Source organism: Giraffa tippelskirchi, chromosome X (genome assembly GCF_054371585.1).
Source record: "Giraffa tippelskirchi isolate mGirTip1 chromosome X, T2T-mGirTip1v1.2.pri, whole genome shotgun sequence".
In the NCBI taxonomy this organism is placed as follows: Eukaryota; Metazoa; Chordata; class Mammalia; order Artiodactyla; family Giraffidae; genus Giraffa; species Giraffa tippelskirchi.
Genome location: NC_137289.1, coordinates 56,724,135 through 56,744,444, shown reverse-complemented (window position 1 = coordinate 56,744,444; position 20,310 = coordinate 56,724,135). Strand labels below are relative to the sequence as shown.

General features: G+C 37.4%; 1 protein-coding gene across 23 annotated transcripts in view; it reads right to left on the bottom strand.

Annotated features, from left to right (window-relative positions):
* ZMAT1 (zinc finger matrin-type 1) overlaps window positions 1-20,310 on the bottom strand; it is a 146,953-nt gene that overhangs the window by 113,725 nt on the left and 12,918 nt on the right. The window contains exon 7 of one of the 23 annotated variants that reach the window (XR_014075814.1): window positions 9,599-10,833. The exons of the other annotated variants lie outside the window; for them this stretch is intronic. The gene's annotated coding sequence lies outside the window, so the exon portion shown is untranslated. Of the gene's footprint in view, window positions 1-9,598; window positions 10,834-20,310 lie in introns of those variants that run through there. 23 annotated transcript variants of the gene reach the window in all.

The following is a 20,310-nucleotide window of genomic DNA, read 5'->3' as shown; positions in this document are numbered from 1 at the left end:
ATGTGCATTTCCCTAATGACTAATGATGTAAAGCATTTTTTCAGGTATTTATTGGCCACCTGCATATCTTCCATGGATTCTTTTTAAACACTTGCTCATTTTTCAGTTGTGTTGTCTTTTTGTTATTGAGAAGTAGAGTTTTTTTAATATATAGTAGATATCAGTTTCTTATATATAACATTTGAAAATATTTTTCCTTAGTCTAGGGTCTGTACTTTTACTTTTTTTAATTTATTGAGGAATAATTGACAAATATAATTGTTTATGTATGTGTGTAATTATTTGATATACATATACATTGTAGAATGATTACCAAGATCAAGATAATTAATATATCACTAACTCATATAGTTAATAAAGGTAAATTTTTTGTGATGAAAATGCTTAAGACCTACACCCAGCAACTTTTAAGCATATAATGCTATTTTATACTGTATTATATATACAGCATTAACTGTAGTCACCATAATGTACATTAGCTCCTCAGAATTTATTCTTATAATTAAAATTTTGTGACCTACATTGCTGCATTTCCCCTCCTCCCAACCACTGGCAATCACCATTCTATTCTATTTCTATGAAATCAGCTTTTAAAAAGAGATTCCACATGTAAGTGATACCATACCATATTTGTCTTTCTCTGTCTGCATGATTTCACTTAGCATAATGCCCTCCAGTTTATCCATTTTGTTGCAAACGGCAAGACTTTCTTCTTTCTTATAGCTGGATTATATTCCATTGTGTGTGTGTGCATGTGAGTGTGTACACATACAATGAAACAATATATGCGTGTGTATACATATATATGTATATATACATATATATTATATCCCTCTTTTTTATCCATTCATTCACTGAAGAACATTTAAGCTGTTTCCATATCTGGGCTATTGTGAATAACGCTGAAATGAACATAGGGGTGCAGCTATCTCTTGAAAATACTAATTTCAATTCCTCCAGATATATAGCCAGGTGCAAGATTGCTGGATCATATGCTGTTTTTTCTGAGTGGTGTAAGATATGGGTGCAGTTTCCTTCTTTTGTATATGGATATCTAGCTTTCTTAGTACCATTTATTGAAGAATCAGTCCTCTCCCCATTGTATGTTCTTGACACCTGGGTCAAAAATTAGTTGACTCTATATGAGTGGGTCTATTTCTGTGCTTTCAGTTCTGTTCCAGTACCTGTTTCTTTGCCAGTACCATACTGCTTTCATTACTATAGTTTTGTAATACAGCTTAAATAGTTGAAGTTACAAATAGATTCAAGGGATTAGATCTGATAGAGTGCCTGAAGAACTATGGATGGAGGTTCATGACATTGTACAGGAGGCAGTGATCAAGACCATCCCCAAGAAAAAGAAATGCAAAAAGGAAAAATGGTTGTCTAAGGAGGCCTTGCAGCTCTGAAAAGAAGAGAAGCGAATGGCAAAGGAAAAAAGGAAAGATATTCCCATTTGAATGCAGAGTTCCAAAGAATAGCAAGGAGAGATAAGAAAGCCTTCCTCAGTGATCAGTGCAAAGAAATAGAGGAAAACAATAGGGTGGGAAAGACTAGAGATCGCTTCAAGAAAATTAGAGATACCAAGGGAACTTTCCATGCAAAGATGAGCACAATAAAGGACAGAAATGGTATGGACTTAACAGAAGCAGATGATATTAAGAAGAGGTGGCAAGAATACATAGAAAGAACTGTACAAAAATGGGTCTTAATGACCTGGATAACCACAATGGTGTGATCACTCATCTAAGAGTCAGACATCATGGTGTGTGAAATCAAGTGGGCCTTAGGAAGCATCACTACAAACAAAGCAAGTGGAGGTGATGGGATTCCAATTGAGCTATTTCAAATCCTAAAAGATGATGCTGTTGGAAGTGCTGCACTTAATATGCCAGCAAATTTGGAAAACTCAGCAGCGGCCACCAAACTGGAAAAGGTCAGTTCTTCTTTCAATCCAAAAGAAGGGCGATGCCTTTTGAACACAAAGAATGTTCGAACTACTGTACAATCGCACTGATTTCAAATGCTAGCAAGGTAATGCTCAAAATCCTTCAAGTTAGGCTTCAACAGTACATGAACCAAGTATTTCTAGATGTAAAAACTGGATTTAGAAAAGGCAGAGGAACCAGAGATCAAATTGCCAACATCTGTTGGATCATACGAAAAGCAAGGGAATTCCAGAAAAACATCATCTGCTTCATGACTATGTGAAAGCACTTGACTATGTAGATCACAACAACCTGTGGAAAATTCTGAAAGAGATAGGAATACCAGAGAAACCTGTATGTAGGTCAAGAAGCAACAGTTAGAACCAGACATGGAACAATGGGCTGGTTGAAAATTGGGAAAGGAGCACATTAAGGCTGTATATTGTTACCCTGTTTATTTAGCTTATATGCAGAGTACATCATGTGAAACGCCCAAGGATGAAGCTCAAGCTGGAATCAAGATTGCCAGGAGAAATAACAATAACCTCAGATATGCAGATGATACGACCCTTATGGCAGAAAGCGAAGAGGAACTAAAGAGCCTCTTGATGAAGGTGAAGATATAAGGAGAGTGAAAAAGCTGGCTTAAAACTCAACATTCAAAAAACTAAGATCATGGCATCTGGTCCCATCACTTCATGGCAAACAAATGGAGAAAAAAATGAAAACAGTGACAGACTTTATTTTCTTGAGCTCCAAAATCACTGCAGATGGTGACTGCTGCCATGAAGTTAAAAGATGCTTGCTCCTTGGGAAAAAAAGTTATAACCAACCTAGACAGCATATTAAAAAGCAGAGACATCACTTTGTTGACAAAGGTCTGTATAGTCAGGTTTTTCCAGTAGTCATGTACAGATATGAGAGCTGGATCATAAAGAAGGCTGAGCGCCAAAAAACTGATGCTTTCGGACTGTGGTGCTGGAGAAGAAAAAGGCTCTTGAGAATCCCTTGGACAGCAAGGAGATCAAACCAGACAATCCTAAAGGAAATCAAACCTAGATATTCATTGGAAGGACTGATGCTGAAGTTGAAGCTCCAATACTTTGGTCACCTGATGTAAAGAGCTGACTCATTGGAAAAGACCCTGATGCTGGGGAAGACTGAAGGCAGGAGGAGAAGGCAGGGGCAGAGAATGAGATGGTTGGATGGTGTCATCAACTCAATGGATATGAATTTGAGCAAACTCCAGGAGATAGTGAAGAACAGGGAAGCCTGGCATGTGGCAGTCCATGAGATTGCAAAGAATCAGACATGACTGAGTGACTGAACAACAACAATATAGCTTAAAATCAGGTAGTGTGATGCTTTCATCTTTGTTCTTCTTTTTCAGGATTGTTTTCAGCTATTTGCCACCTTTTATAGCTCCAAACAAAAGTTAGGATAGTTTTTTTTTTTTTTTTCTGTGAAAAATGCCATTGGAATTTTGATTGGGATTGCACTGAATCTGCAGATCACTTCTAGGTAGTATGGACATTTTTACAATATGAATTGTTCCAATCCAAGAACATGAGATTTCTTTCCATCTGTTTATATCTTCTTCAATCTCTTTCATCAGTGTCGTATACTTCTCAGCGCACAGATCATTTTAGACATGATATCAAAAGCAAGATTTAAAAATGGAACTACCATATGATCTAGCAATTCCACTTCTGCATATACAGAATTGAAATCATCAACTTGAAGAGATATCTGTACTTCCAGGTTCATTGCAACATTATTCACAATAGTCAAGATATAGAAAAAACCCAAATGTCCAACAGACAAATGGATAAAGAAAACATGGTGTGTACACATCATGGAATATTATCCAGCCTTAAAAAGAAGGAAATCCTTTCTTTTGTGACAACATGGATGAAATGAGAGGACACTGTACTAAGTAAAATTAGCTAGTCACAGAAGGGCAAACCCTATAAATGTGGCATCTAAAATAGTCAAACTCATAGAAGTAAAACATAGAACGGTGGTTGCCAGGGGCTGACAGGGGAGAGGAAAAGGGGAGTTATTGTTCAATGGGTATAAAGTTTCAGTTATGCAAGGTGAAAAATAGAGATTTGCTATACAACATAGTGCCTAAGTTAACCATATGGTATTGTGAACTGTAAAATATGTTAAGAGGATAGATTTCATATTAAGTGTTATTACCACAAAAATAACCATTAAAAAAACAAGAAAATTTTTGGAGTTGATGGGTATGTTTATCACTTTGATTGTGGTGATGGTATCATGGGTATATGTGTATATCCAAACTCATCAAATGTATACATTAAATATGTACATTTTTGTATATCAATTATACCTCAATAAAGCTTCAATAAGCAAAAACTGATAAATTGGACCTCATGAAAATCAACATTTGCTCTATGAAAGGCCATATTAAGAAGATGAAAAGGCAAGCTACAGACTGGGAGAAAAATGTTTGCAAAGCACATATTCATTAAAGGACTTGCTTCTATAATGTATAAAAATCTCTTAAAACTCAACAGTAAAAAAAAAATCCAATTAGAAAATTGGCAAAATACCTAAAGACATATTTCACTGAACAAGATATAAAGATGGCAAGCAGGCACATGAAAACATGTTCAATATCATTAACCATTAGGGAAATGCAAATTAAAACCACAGTGAGATATTACTACACATTTAATCAGTGGCTTACATAAGAAATAGGAGAACCACCAAATGCTGGTGAGGATGTAGAAAAACTGGATCTCTAATACAATGCTGGTGGGAATGTAAAAAGCCACTCTGGAAAATATTTTGCAAGTTTCTTTAAAAACTGAATATGTGGGCTTCCCTGATGGCTCAATGGTAAAGAACCCGCCTGCCAATGCAGGAGACACGAGTTCTATCCCTGATCTGTGAAGATCTCACATGCTGTGAAGCAACTAAGCTCGTGAACCACAACTATTGAGCCTGTGCTTTAGAGTCTGGGAACTGCAACTACTGAGTCTATGTGCCGCAACTACTGAAGGCCAAGCACCCTAGAGCTCATGCTCCACAACAAGAAAAGCCACTGCAAGCCTATGCACTGCAACCAGAGTTTAGCCCCCACTTGCTGCAGCTAGAGAAAAGCCCACGCAGCAACGAAGACCCAGCACAGCCAAAAATAAATAAATAAATAAATTAAAAAAACCCCGAATATGCAATTATCATATGATCTGGCAATTGAACTCTTGGCTATTTATCCCTGAGAAATGAAAACTTATATTAACATACAAACCTGTACACAGATGTTTATAGCAGCTTTGTTCATAAAATTCAAAAACTGGAAACAACCCAGGTGTCATTTAACAGGAGAATTATTAAACAAATTGTGGTGCATCCATATCATGAAATACTACTCAGAAAAAAACAAAAATAAAAACAAAGAACTGTTGATGCATTCAATAACTTGGATGAACCTCAAGAAAATTACACTGAGTGAAAAAAATTCTCAAAAAGGTTTCAGTTATATAGCATCCTTTTCTACTTTTATATTTTTGTGTATGTGTTCATAACAGTTGTCGACCTATGGTCTTCCTTTCTTATAAACTCCTTTCCAAGTTTGGTATCAAGAATATGCTAGACTCACAAAACAAGTTGAGATGTATTTTTCTTTTTTCTGTTATATTTAAGAATTTATGTATGAAAAGTGAAAGTATTAGTCATTCAGTGGTGTCCAACTCTTTGTGAACCCATGGGCTGTAGCCCCCTCCCCATGGACTGTAGCCCTCCAGGCTCTTCTGTCCATGGGATTTCCCAGGCAAGAATACTGCAGTGAGTTGCCATTCCCTTCTCCAGGGGATCTTCCTGATCCAGGGATTGAACCTGGGTCTCCTGCATTGCAGGCAGATTCTTTACCGTCTGAGCCACCATGGAACCCCAATTTACGTATGATCTGTATCATTTCTTTTGGAAATGTTTGGAAGAATTCACCAATGAAGCTATCTGATTCTGGAGAATTTTTTCTTTTTCAGTTCAGTTCAGTCGCTCAGTCGTGTCCGACTCTTTGCGACCCCATGAATCGCAGCACGCCAGGCCTCCCTGTCCATCACCAACTCCTGGAGTCTACCCAAACCCATGTCCATCGAGTCAGTGATGCCATCCAGCCATCTCATCCTCTGTCATCCCCTTCTCCTCCTGCCCCAATCCTTCCCAGCATTAGGGTCTTTTCAAATGAGTCAACTCTTCGCATGAGGTGGCCAAAGTATTGGAGTTTCAGCTTCAACATCAGTCCTTCCAATGAACACCCAGGACTGATCTCCTTTAGGATGGACTGGTTGGATCTTCCTGCAGTCCAAGGGACTCCCAAAAGTCTTCTCCAACACCACAGTTCAAAAGCATCAATTCTTCGGCGCTCAGCTTTTGGATAGGTTTTAAATTACAGATTCAGTTTCTTTAATATGTATGAGACTATTCAGATTTTCTATTTCCTCTTGGATCCATGTAGATAGTTTTGTTTTTCAAGGAATTTTTTCCTATTGTATATAAACTGCTAAATTTATTGGCAAACTGATTTCGAGTTTTATCCACCATTTCTTTTGCATCATCAATGCAAATATCCAAACAGTGGAAAGATACTTGAGCGTGAATCAAAGCTGTGGTATCTCACTGTATTAGTGTTCATTAATTCTTCAACTGTACATGCTCATAGCAAAAGAAATAAAAGAAAACAAAAATACTTCACTGAAGAATATCTACTATGAAGCAGTTAAAATTGATTTTATTGAGCCCAATCATTGAGGATATGTACTTCTAATATTCTGTGTGATGAAATAAGTATACACAAAGTGCTTTGCAAAGTAGAATGAATGTCTAGAGGAAAAGAAGTTATGTAATTATTTCAGTATCATGCACTCTATAAGGCAGTGTGGTAGAGAAACAATCTAGGCTTGAGTGTCAAACGTGAGTTAAAATTCATATTATGCCTCTTATTAGTACTGCTACCTTAAAAATACCCTTAACCTCTTTGCTTAACCTATTTGCTGTGTTATGTCGCTTCAGTCATGTCCAACTCTTTGGGATCCCATGGACTGTAGCCCACCAGGCTCCTCTGTCCATGGGATTCTCCAGGCAAGTGTACTAGAGTGGGTTTCTGTGCCCTCCTTCAGGGTATCTTCCCAACCCAGAGATCGAACCCGTGCCTCTTATGTCTCCTGCATTAGCGGGCATGTTTTTTACCACTAGCACCACCTGGGAAACCCCTGTACCTATTTACTTGTTTGTAAAATGTGAGCAATGATTCTTACATAAGTGAATTATTGTGAATAGCTAAAGAAACAACAAATTTAAGGTGTGTAATACAGCATTTGTATTCACCTGTTGTCATTTCCCCCTTCACTTCATACTCTGCTTCTAACTGATAAAATTTATATTTTAAGGCAGAACAAGAAAAATTAAATGTAAAATGTTCTGTTTTTTCCCCCCCCTTTATTCTGTTGGTAGAAATGTAGCTTCTTAAAAGAATGGCATTCTTTCCCACCTCTGTAGGGGGTCATAATAACTTGCTTCTTGTTTTGTACATGCTTATGTAGACTATGTATCCTTGATGAACTTTAGGTAAAATATCAGTATGTCATTTTGATGTATGATTCTTTGTAATGAAAATGTATACAACTATGCCTTCAGGAGGCTTCTAATAGGAGAACAGTTCTCAGAGCTTTCTGAGAATCTGCTTCCTGGGTTGTAATCTTCTGTTTGGCCTGAATAAAATTCCCTTATTTTTCTTCTTAACTTGTTAATTGAATTTTCATCGACATAATACTAGGACCAGATGAGTCATTAGTACACAGCTATGCTTACGTATCTAGATGATTAAATACCCGTGGTTAATGGTGAAGCCATACGTGACAGAGTTTACAGGGTCAGCCTCAAATCTCCTCCAACATGTAGTGAAGAAAGTTTCCTCTCTATTAGCAGCAGGAAATTTTCACTCATCTTACAGATGGCAAAAGGTTCTTAGCAGCCAAGTCCTTTATCTCCCTTATTATTGTGAGAAGTAGAATGGTCTTAGAGGTTTTCTGACCCACTGACTTCAGTTTAAAATAATCTGAAGCTCAGAGAGGCTAGATTAGTTATTAGCCAAAACAGTGGCAGGACCCAAAGCAGAAAACACTTCTGTGATTTTTCCTGATACTCTGCTTAATAATCCTGCCATTTAATCATGGTGTTTTCTTGTCTGATCTGTTTCCTGCTTTAGGTTGACATCAGAAAGTTTGTGAATGGCATATCTATAAATAATTTTGAGCCCCTGGAAGACAAATATACAAGGGTACAAATCTAAGCATAATAATTGAGCTTCAGGTCAAAGCATAGCAGCGGAATCGGGAGATCTGGGTGCTAGTGCCTAAATCATCACTAGCCTTGGGTAAGTCTTTCCCTCATTGCTGTCCTCGTCTATAAAACAGGGAAGCACCGTGTATTTCTCTCAGTCATGAGAATATATCCCTCTCTCACACCTTACATTCTATAGGAATAAAACAGAGCTGAATGACAAATTTCATGTGCATTACCATCAGTGTATTGATAAAATAAGGATTTTCATATATAAGAATATAAATGCGTATTAATATAAATTCACCCAAATTTTATCTGTACAAAAATTTTCAACTGATTGTCTTGGTTTATGTTTCCACTTAAACCCTCAAAGGATATAGTCTAAAACATTCATTCATTCACATATTTCTCTCTCTCTCTTCCTTTCTCTCTCTCTCTCACACACACACATACACACAGGACGCAAGCACACTCTGGTGCACGTACATAGTCATAAGCCATAGGAAGGGGCACTAAGCCACAGAGTAGGAAATATGCCCTATCCTCTGTAGCAAGAAGTGAAATAATGTGGAAAAACAAAGGGAAATACAATTGATTCCAAGTTGTAAGGGTCAAAGCAATCAGAGTAGGGTTTCAAATGAACTGAAAATAATCTTGAGACTTGTTCTTGCCAAGCTAATAGGCTATCTAATGTAAGTCAATACTGTTGGGTTTATCTAACACTGAATCCTGTACTTTTCCCTGCTGTTATTGATTGTGTTGCCACATAATTTACAGATAAACTTTAACCTGGCTGGCATAATGCCTTTGGGTCATGTGGCCCTATTCTTTTAGTTCCACATTCCAGGTTGGTGAATCACTGGCAAGACTGGCTACCCAGTCTCCTAGACTTACCTGGGGCCACCACCAGGTCTTGAGGTGGAAGAGTATCTTCCAAGGTTTTCTCTTGCAATCCAGGGAAACAACATTTATTCAATGAGTTACAGATAATAGGATGACTCACTGACCATATGCATTTCTGCTTCTGGCCCTGCCACAATGCCCCACTGAAGCTTCCTACTGGAAAAGGGGTATGAAATGAGAAAAAAGGGAAAGGAAATAAACAGTAATATCTCACAAGAATGTACTGCTATGTATGGTTTTCCTTCTTAGACTTTTCCAGAATTCACACACACCCATTCTTTTAGCTCAGTTGCTATGCATATCACAGAAACTTGAGTATTAGGAACTTAAATTTAGAATTTTACTTGATATTTTAATTCTTTGAGTTCAAGTTTCTAAAGTTGTCTAGCATAAAATGATGCCTCAACAAGGAATCCTGAATATGGTATAGATTTTCATTCATTCAGATCTTCTTTTTATAGGATTCTTTTAGAAATTTTTATTGATGTGTCATAATCATATAGAGAAGTACAAATCATAGGAGTACACTTCAGTGAATTTTCATAAAGTGAACACACCTGTGTAATCAGCAACCAGATCACAAAACAGAACACTATATTCAAATCCAGAAGCCACTTTTTAGTTCTCCCTCTGCTATCACTACTGGCCCATTCTAAATGGGTAAACCACTGTCCTGACGTCTAACATTATAGGATAGTTTTGCCTGATTTTGAACTTTACATAATTGGCATCTTATAATGTGTGCATCTTTTGTGCCTTGCTTCTTTTGATCAACATTATTCTTGTGAGTCATCGATATTATTTTATATCAGGGTTTTTAAAAAAATATCTTTCATTCACATTGTTACTATATAACACTTGTGTATCTGGGACTTAAACTCAACCATTCCAAGGGTAGGAAAGAGTGACAGAGGGCAGTGAGTGAATTGTCCTTTATTACATAATTATTATCTGAACTCTTTTGTTTGCTCTGAAAGTGCATTGATGACTGCTGTGAACCGTATTGTGTCCCTACTCTCCCACCCTCAATTCATATGTTGAAACCCTAAGTTTCAATATGATGGTATTTGGAAATGGGGCCTTTGTGTAGCTTTATTGTTGTTCAGTCGCTTAGTCATGTCTGACTCTTTGTGACCCCTTGGACTGCAACACGCTAAGCTTCCCTGTCCTTTACTATCTCCTGGAGTTTCCTCAAACTCATGTCCATTAAGTCAGTGATGCTATCCAACCATCTCATCCTCTGTTGCCCTCTTCTCCTCCTGCCCTCAATCTTTTCCAGCATCAGAGTCTTTTCCAATGAGTCGGCTCTTCACATCAGGTGGCCAAAGTATTGGAGCTTCAGCATCAGTCCTTCCAATGAATATTCAGGGTTGATTTCCTTTAGGATTGACTGCTTTGACCTCCGTGCAATCCAAGGAACTCTCAAGAGTCTTCTCCAGCATCACAGTTCAAAAGCATCAGTTCTTTGGTGCTCAACCTTCTTTATGCAGTTTAGATGAAGTCATAATATTGGAGTCCTTATGATGGGATTAGTATTCTTTTAATAAGAGATATCAGAGAATTTGCTTCCTCTCTCTCTCTCTCTACCATGCGAGGACACAGCAAGATGCTATCTGAAAATCAGGTGAGCCTTTCACTGGGAAGCGGAATCCCTGGCACTTGATCTTGGACTTCTCAGCCTCCAAAACTGTGAGAAATAAGTTTCTATTGTTTAAGCCACCCAGTCCATGGTATTTTGTTATGGAAGTCTTTAAGTGACTAATATAATAACAGCTTGAATAACAAAATGGATCACTAGATATATCTTATTTCCTTTCAATGAAATTATGGAACACCTCTCATGATACTCTGCAAACATCCAGGGAGCAAGCAAGTACTTATTTGCCTATAGAATAAAAGATCTATGTGAGTCACACACTTTTCCTTTTCCCAAGTACTTGTAAAATTCTTTTCTTAAAAAAAAATAAACATTTAAAATTAAACTTTGAGATGATTCCAAATTCACAAGCAGTTGTAAGAAATATTTACAGAGAAAGTTTCCCCCAGTGGTAACCTCTTACAAAACTATGGGACAATAACACAAACAGGAAACTGATAACACAAAGATAATGAACAATTCCACTAACAGTTCAGTTCAGTCACTCAGTCATGTCCGACTCTTTGCAACCCCATGAATCACAGCACGCCAGGCCTCCCTGTCCATCACCAACTCCCGGAGTTTACCCAAACTCATGTCCATCGAGATTGGTGATGCCATCCAGCCATCTCATCCTCTGTCGTCCCCTTCTCCTCCTGCCCCCAATCCTTCCCAGCATCAGGGTCTTTTCCAATGAGTCAACTTTTAGCGTGAGGTGGCCAAAGTATTGGAGTTTCAGCTTCAACATCAGTCCTTCCAATGAACATCCAGGACTGATCTCCTTTAGGATGGACTGGTTGGATCTCCTTGTAGTCCAAGGGACTCTCAAGAGTCTTCTCCAATACCACAGTTCAAAAGCATCAATTCTTTGGTGCTCAGCTTTCTTCACCATCCAACTCTCACATCCATACATGACTACTGGAAAAACCATAGCCTTGACTAGACGGACCTTTGTTGGCAAAGTAATGTCTCTGCTTTTTAATATGCTATCTAGGTTGGTCATAACTTTCCTTCCAAGGAATAAGTGTCTTTTAATTTCGTGGCTGAAATCACCATCTGCAGTGATTTTGGAGCCCCAAAAAATAAAGTCTGACACTGTTTCCACTGTTTCCCCATCCATTTCCCATGAAATGATGGGACCAGAGGCCATGATCTTAGTTTTCTGAATGTTGAGTTTGAAGCCAACTTTTTCACTCTCCTCTCTCACTTTCATCAAGAGGCTTTTTAGTTCCTATTCACTTTCTGCGATAAGGGTGCTGTCATCTGCACAAGGATCTTATTTGTCGTTTTTTTTTTGTTGTTTCTTTTTTTTCCCAGCTACAACTTTTTAACTTTGTCCTCCTATCCCCACACTTCCTTCATCTCTGGCAACCACTAAACTGTCCTCCATTTCTAAAGTTTTATCATTTCAAGAATGTTACAGAAATGGAGTGTGGAAACTTTTGAAGTCAGCTTTTTCACTCAGCATAATTCCCTGGAAAATCATCATAGTTGTTACATGTACCAAGTAGTTCATTCTTTGCATTTATCCTTAGAGCCAGCAATTCCATTTATTGGATTTTTACCCTAAAGAATTGTTTTTGCTTTGGCTCCATCCCTTCATTCTTTTTGGAGTTATTTCTCCACTGATCTCCAGTAGCATATTGGGCACCTACTGACCTGGGGAGCTCCTCCTTCAGTATCCTATCATTTTGCCTTTTCATACTGTTCATGGGGTTCTCAAGACAAGAATACTGAAATGGTTTGCCATTCCCTTCTCCAATCAATGCCAAGGTCCATGAATCAAGGCAAATTGGAAGTGGTCAAACAGGAGATGGCAAGAGTGAACGTCGACATTCTAGGAATCAGTGAACTAAGTGGACTAGAATGGGTGAATTTAACTCAGATGACCATTATATCTACTACTGCGGGCAGGAATTCCTTAGAAGAAATGAAGTAGCCATCATGGTCAACAAAAGAGTCTGAAATGCAGTACTTGGCTGCAATCTCAAAAATGACAGAATGATCTCTGTTCGTTTCCAAAGCAAACCATTCAATATCAAGGTAATCCAAGCCTATGCCCCAACCAGTATCGCTGAAGAAGCTGACATTGAACAGTTCTATGAAGACCTACAAGACCTTTTAGAACTAACACCCAAAAAAGATGTCTGTTTCATTATAGGGGACTGGAATGCAAAAGTAGGAAATCAAGAAACACCTGGAGTAACAGGCAAATTTGGGCTTGGAGTACAGAGTGAAGCAGGGCAAAGGCTAATCGAGTTTTGCCAAGAGAACGCACTGGTCATAGCAAACACCCTCTTCCAACAACACAAGAGAAAACTCTACACATGGACATCACCAGATGGTCAACACCGAAATCAGATTGGTTATATTCTTTGCAGCCAAAGATGGAGAAGCTCTATACAGTCAGCAAAAACAAGACCGGGAGCAGACTGTGGCTCAGACGATGAACTCCTTATTGCCAAATTCAGACTGAAATTGAAGAAAGTAGGGAAAACCACTAGACCATTCAGGTATGACCTAAATCAAATCCCTTATGATTATACAGTGGAAGTGACAAATAGATTTAAGGGACTAGATCTGATAGAGTGCCCGATGAACTATGGACAGAGGTTTGTGACATTGTACAGGAGACAGGGATCAAAACCATCCCCATGGAAAAGAAATGCACAAAAGCAAAATGGCTGTCTGAGGAGGTCTTACAAATAGCTGGGAAAAGAAGAGAAGTGAAAAGCAAAGGAGAAAAGGAAAGATATTCCCATCTGAATGCAGAGTTCCAAAGAATAGCAAGGAGAGATAAGAAAGCCTTCCTCAGCGATCAATGCAAAGAAATAGAGGAAAACAACAGAATGAGAAAGACTAGAGATCTCTTCAAGAAAATTAGAGATTCCAAGGGAACATTTCAAGCAAAAAAGGGCTTGATAAAGGACAGAAATGCTATGGACCTAACAGAAGCAGAAGATATTAAGAAGAGGTGGCAAGAATACACAGAAGAATTGTACAAAAAAGATCTTCAGGACACAGATAATCATGATGGTGTGATTACTCACCTAGAGCCACACATCCTGAAATGTGAAGTCAAGGGGGCCTTAGAAAGCATCACTACAAACAAAGCAAGTGGAGGTGATGCAATTCCAGTTGAGCTATTACAAATCCTAAAAGATGATGCTGTGAAAGTGCTGCACTCAATATGCCAGCAAATTTGGAAAACTCAACAGTGGCCACAGGACTGGAAAAGGTCAGTTTTCATCCCAATCCTAAAGAAAGGCAATGCCAAAGAATGCTCAAACTACCACACAATTGCACTCATCTCACATGCTAGTAAAGTAATGCTCAAAATTCTCCAAGCCAGGCTTCAGCAATATGTGAACCGTGAACTTCCAGATGTTCAAGCTGGATTTAGAAAAGGCAGAGGAACCAGAGATCAAATTGCCAACATCCGTTGGATCATCGAAAAAGCAAGAGAGTTCCAGAAAAACATCTATTTCTGCTTTACTGAGTATGTCAAAGCCTCTGAATGTGTGGATCACAATAAACTGTGGAAAATTCTGAAAGAGATGGGAATTCCAGACCACCTGACCTGTCTCTTGAGAAACCTGTATGCAGGTCAGGAAGCAACTGTAAGAACTGGACATGGAAAAACAGACTGATTCCAAATAGGAAAAGGGATACGTCAAGGCTATATATTGTCACCCTGCTTATTTAACTTATTTGCAAAGTACATCATGAGAAACGCTGGACTGGAAGAAGCACAAGCTGAAATCAAGATTGCCGGGAGAAATATCAATAACCTCAGATATGTAGATGACACCACCCTTATGGCAGAAAGTGAAGAGGAACTAAAAAGCTTCTTGATGAAAGTGAGAGAGGAGAGTGAAAAAGTTGGCTTCAAGCTCAACATTCAGAAAACTAAGATCATGGCATCTGGTCCCATCACTTCATGGGAAATGGATGGGGAAACAGTATCAGATGTTATTTTTTGGGGCTCCACAATCACTGCAGATGGTGATTGCAGCCATGAAGTTAAAAGACACTTACTCCTTGGAAGGAAAGTTATGACCAACCTAGGTAGCATATTAAAAAGCAGAGACATTACTTTGCCAACAAAGGTCCGTCTAGTCAAGGCTATGGTTTTTCCAGTAGTCATGTATGGATGTGAGAGTTGGACTGTGAAGAAGGCTAAGCACCAAAGAATTGATGCTTTTGAACTGTGGTGTTGGAGAAGATTCCTGAGAGTCCCTTGAACTGCAAGGAGATCCGACCAGTCCATCCTAAAGGAGATCAGTCCTGGATGTTCATTGGAAGGACTGATGTTGAAGCTGAAACTCCAATTCTTTGGCCACCTCATGTGAAGAGTTGACTCATTGGAAAAGACCCTGATGCTGGGAAGGATTGGGGGCAGGAGGAGAAGGGGACGACAGAGGATGAGATGGCTGGATGGCATCACCAATCTTGATGGACATGAGTTTGGGTAAACTCCGGGAGTTGGTGATGGACAGGGAGGCCTGGCGTGCTGCGGATAATGGGGTCTCAAAGAATTGGACACGACTGAGTGACTGAACTGAACTGAACCCTAAAGAAAAAAATTCTAGCGATATGAAAACACATATACAAAGGGATACTCACTGTAGCATTGTTTGCAGTTAGAAAACACCATAATACTATCTAAATGTCCAAATAAAGGATATTAGTTGAATAAACTGTTGTACACACACTATGCAGCTATTAAAAAAACAATGAGAAAAGTATCTACATGATATGCAGATATTTCCAGGATGATTTTTAGTGAAAGAAAAACTTTGATTTTATTTTTCAGTGAAATAAAATCAAAGTGAAGTCATCTTGGCTTGGGGATTTTGATTTTTTGGGGGAGTTGTTAAATTAAAAATTCCATTTTCTTAGCAGTTATATAACTGTTCAAATTGAATGTAGCTGGTCCTTTTGGAGGAACTTGTCGATTTCATCTAAGACGTGAAATTTTTGTGGGTAAAATCTATAAAAATATTGAATCAGTATGTTGTACACCTGAAACTAAAATGATATCCAAGGCCAACTATACTTCAATTAGAAATTAATAAATAACAAACAAAACCCAGAAATTAACAAGCGTTGGTGAGGATGTGAAGAAATCATCTGTACTTTGCTGGTGGGAACGTAAAATGGTGTAGATGAGATAGAAAACAGGATGGTGGTTCCCCCCCAAAATTAAACACACAATTTTCATATGATTCAGCAATTAAACTTATGGGTATAAACCCCAAAGAATTAAAGTGAAAGTGAAAGTCACTCATTCATGTCTGACTCTTTGCAACCCCATGGACTATATAGTCCATGGAATTCTCCATGCCAAAATACTGGTGTGGGTAGTCTTTCTCGTCTACAGGGGCTCTTCCCAACCCAGGGATCGAACCCAGGTCTCCTGCATTGAAGGCAAATCAGATTCTTTACCAGCTGAGCCACAAGGGAAGCCACAAGGAAAGAAAAGCAGCGCTCAAACAGATACGTGTACAACAAAGATCTTAGACTATTCACAATAGTCAGAAGGTAGAAACAACTCAAATGTCCATTGACGGATGGATAAATGAATTGTGGTATAAACACACAATGGAATATTATTCAGCCTTAAACTGGAATGAAATTCTGATACATGCTACAACATGAGTGAACCTTGAAGACATTATGCTAAGTGAAATATTCCAAACACTAAAAAGAGATATTATATTATTCCCTTTATATGAAATATATATATAATATATATATTATATAATATATATAATATAATGTATATATTATATTGCAATATAACTGGCAATATGTATTATATTATATATATTATATATTGGCAATATATATTATATTATATATTATATAATATATATTATAATATATATTATATATATTATATAATATATATATTATAATACATTATAATATATATATTATATAATATGCTAAGACATTATGCTAAGTGAAATATTCCAAACACTAAAGAGAGATATTATATTATTTCCTTTATATGAAATATATATATAACATAATATATATATATATATATATAACATATATATATATATATAACATAATATTATATTGGCATATATATATATAACATAATATATATAACATATATATATAACATATATATATAACATAATATATATATATATATAACATATATATATAACATAATATTATATTGGCAATATATTATATTATATTATATATATTATATATTGGCAATATATATTATATTATATTATATTATATATTACATATATTTATATATATTTATAATATATATTATAATATATCTAATATATATATTATATAATATGCTAAGACATTATGCTAAGTGAAATATTCCAAACAGTAAAGAGAGATATTATATTATTTCCTTTATTTCATATAAATATATATATATATAATAGTCAAATTCATAGAGACAGAAAGTAGAATAGTGGTTACCAGGGGCTTGGGGGAGCAGACAATGGGGAGTTATTGTTTAATTAGCACAGAGTTTCAGTTTGGGTTGATAATTTCTGGAAATGGGAAGTGGTAATGGTTGTACAACAACATGAATGCACTAAATGCCCCTGAGCTATACATTTAAATATGGTTAACATGATAAATTTGTTATGTATATTTTGCCACAGTTAAAAAAAAGAGGGGTTTAGGAAAAAGAAGCAGGTTGACACTCTTTTTTGGCCTCTGGATGTTGTCAATTGGGTGTGAAGCCTGGAACTATGGCAGCCATCTTGAGATCATGAGAGCCAGACAAACCAACAAACCCTGAAGATGGAAAGAACCTAAGTCCTTGATGACACTGTTGGAACAGCTAAATGAAACCAATCTTGGAACTGCTTTCTGTCAGATTTCTTGTTAAATTAGATAAGTCCTCTTATTGTTTAAAAATAAGTATTGAAAGGATGATTACTTCCTCTTCCTCAATATCCTCAGGTATCTCATCCTATAAGAATGGCACCAAAGCTTATCCATCATATAAATATGGATGTATTCCATTTCTTCTACTTCAAATTTAATTGATCTCTATGAGATATTCACATTAAAGTCTCATTTATGGGAAGGAGAACTTTCTTAACTATGACTCAAAATTTAGGCATATTAAAGAAAAAAAGATCAGTAAATTTTAGTACATAAAAATAACAAGAACAATTGGCATTGCATAAAACATGCTAGACAATCAAAAAGTCACAAGAAAAATATGTGTAACCAACTGTTGCTATTCCTTGTACATAAAAGCTTATTAGAATCATTAAAAATGTCATTAAAAAACAATAACCCTATCAGATACATGGAATAAGTTAGAAACAATTAATGGAAAACATGGAAATTGCCTTTAAATGAATGAAATAGAGTCTCAAAGTTGCTTTCAGTAAGAGAGATACAATTAAAAGATACCATCTTACCAATGTAAGATACAATCTCTAAACTATTAGACTGGCAAATCCAAAAGATTATCAACACACTCTTTTGATAAGAGTATAAAAAAACATGTCCTTTCACAATCTGCTCATGGGGATGCAAAGGTTATGATTACTGCAGTAGTCTTAATATTTTTTTTCTAAAAATATCAGATTCTAACCTCTGGAACCTATAAATTTTACTATATTTGGAAAAAGGGTCTTTGCAAAGGTGATGAAGTTAAGGATTTTGAATGGAGAGATTATCCTGATTATCCAGGCCCTAAAGGCAATCACATGAGCCCTTAAAACAGAGACATGGAGGAAGAGTCAGAAAAAGAGAAGGCAATATGACCAGGAATGCAGAGTTTGAAGCAATGCAGACACAAGCTAAGGAATGTCAGCACCAAGAGAAGCTTGAAGAGGCAAGGAACAGATTCTCCTCTAGAACCTCCAGAAGGAGTGTCATGCTGCTGATACCTTGAGTTTGGCACAGTAGAACTAATTTCAGACTTCTGACTTCTAGAACAGTTGAGTGCATTAATTTCTGTTTTTTATACATACTAGGTTTGTAGTAATTTCTTACAGTAGCTGTAGGAAAGTAATGCAACCACTATAAAGGGGAATTTGCTTATACCCAGCACAATTATACATGTCTTACGCTTTGACTAAGAAACCCCATATCCAGAAACATTCTATCTATATGCTAAAGATATATGGGTAATGACACAAAAAGATGACAGCTATTAATACAGAAATTCCTTGAAGAACTATTTGTATAAGAAAAAACAGAAGCAAGTTAAACACCCATCATCTGTGCACTGGATGAACTATCACACAACCACAGTATATACTAAGTAGGCTTAAAGAAGAATTATTAATATCTCCACATAAAGCTATGGTGGGACTTCTGGGATACACTGCTAAAAGAAAAAGTCAATGCATAAAAACCATGGTATTTTTTAATCTAAGAATTGGGGGAATGCAAATACAGTTGACCCTTGAACAACACAGAGGCTAGGGGTACTGACTGTCCACACAGTCAAAAACTGGCATATAGCTCACAGTTGGCCCTCCATATACTCAGTTCCTCCACTTCCATGGGTCCTCCATATCTGTGGTTTTGTATCTCTGGTTCAACCAACTTTAGATCAAGTAGTACTGCAGTATTTACTATTAAAAAATGTATAAGTGGACAAATCTGTACTGTTCAAGGGTCAACTGTATATACACTTTTACTTATATTAAAAAATAAAAGAATGAACTTTTGCTTGGGGACAAGATTAATTTGGCTAGATACAGTTAAAAATCCTGGATATTATAGGTAAAACAAATATAAGAAGCCTCTGAAAAGTGGAAAGAAAAAAGGCAGACTGGTGTGAGACTTTGGGAAACAAGTAACAAGGCAGTGAATTCCCTCGGCTTTGTTTTTGCCTCATACATGTCAGATGAGGTGCTGGAGAAGCAGAAGACCCTAAAACAACAACAGGAAAACACAAAAAGAGCTCCAAGGAAAGTCTGCTGTATCTAGATAAAGAATCAGAAAAGGGGGATCCTAACAAGAAAGCTTTTAGACAACAACTGCCCTAACATCACAGAGTAAACACACTCTGTGCCCTCAGCATGGCAGCAAAGACTGGGAAATGTGGATTCCATGCTTACTTGACTGTAACCAGGTACTCCTCCCCACTCTTTGGGGTGGTATCAGAGAAGACCCCATGAGAAAGAAGGACTTTCATCCTCACCTGGTGGAAATGAGCACTCACTCCACCCATGGTGGCAGTGGAGACCATGCAGGGAGCTTGATTTCCACCCACACTCAGTGAAAAGGAGGCTCCTCTTCCCCTCCTCTCTGGCGGAAAGGAAAGCACACTTGGTGGAAAGGAAGCCACCATCCCCTCTCTGGGCTAGTGTCACCAGAAGCCAAATGGGACAGTGTAACTTTCATGGCCATCCATTGATGAGGAGGTCTCCTTCCCTCTACACTGTCAGGGGAGGCCACAAGGAGGGCAGGTAGGAACTGCCTTCCCATTCCTACCTCGGTGGTGTCGGTGGAGGCCTGGTGGGCAGAGAAATCCTTCTTCCACCAAGCAGTAGTAACACGGCA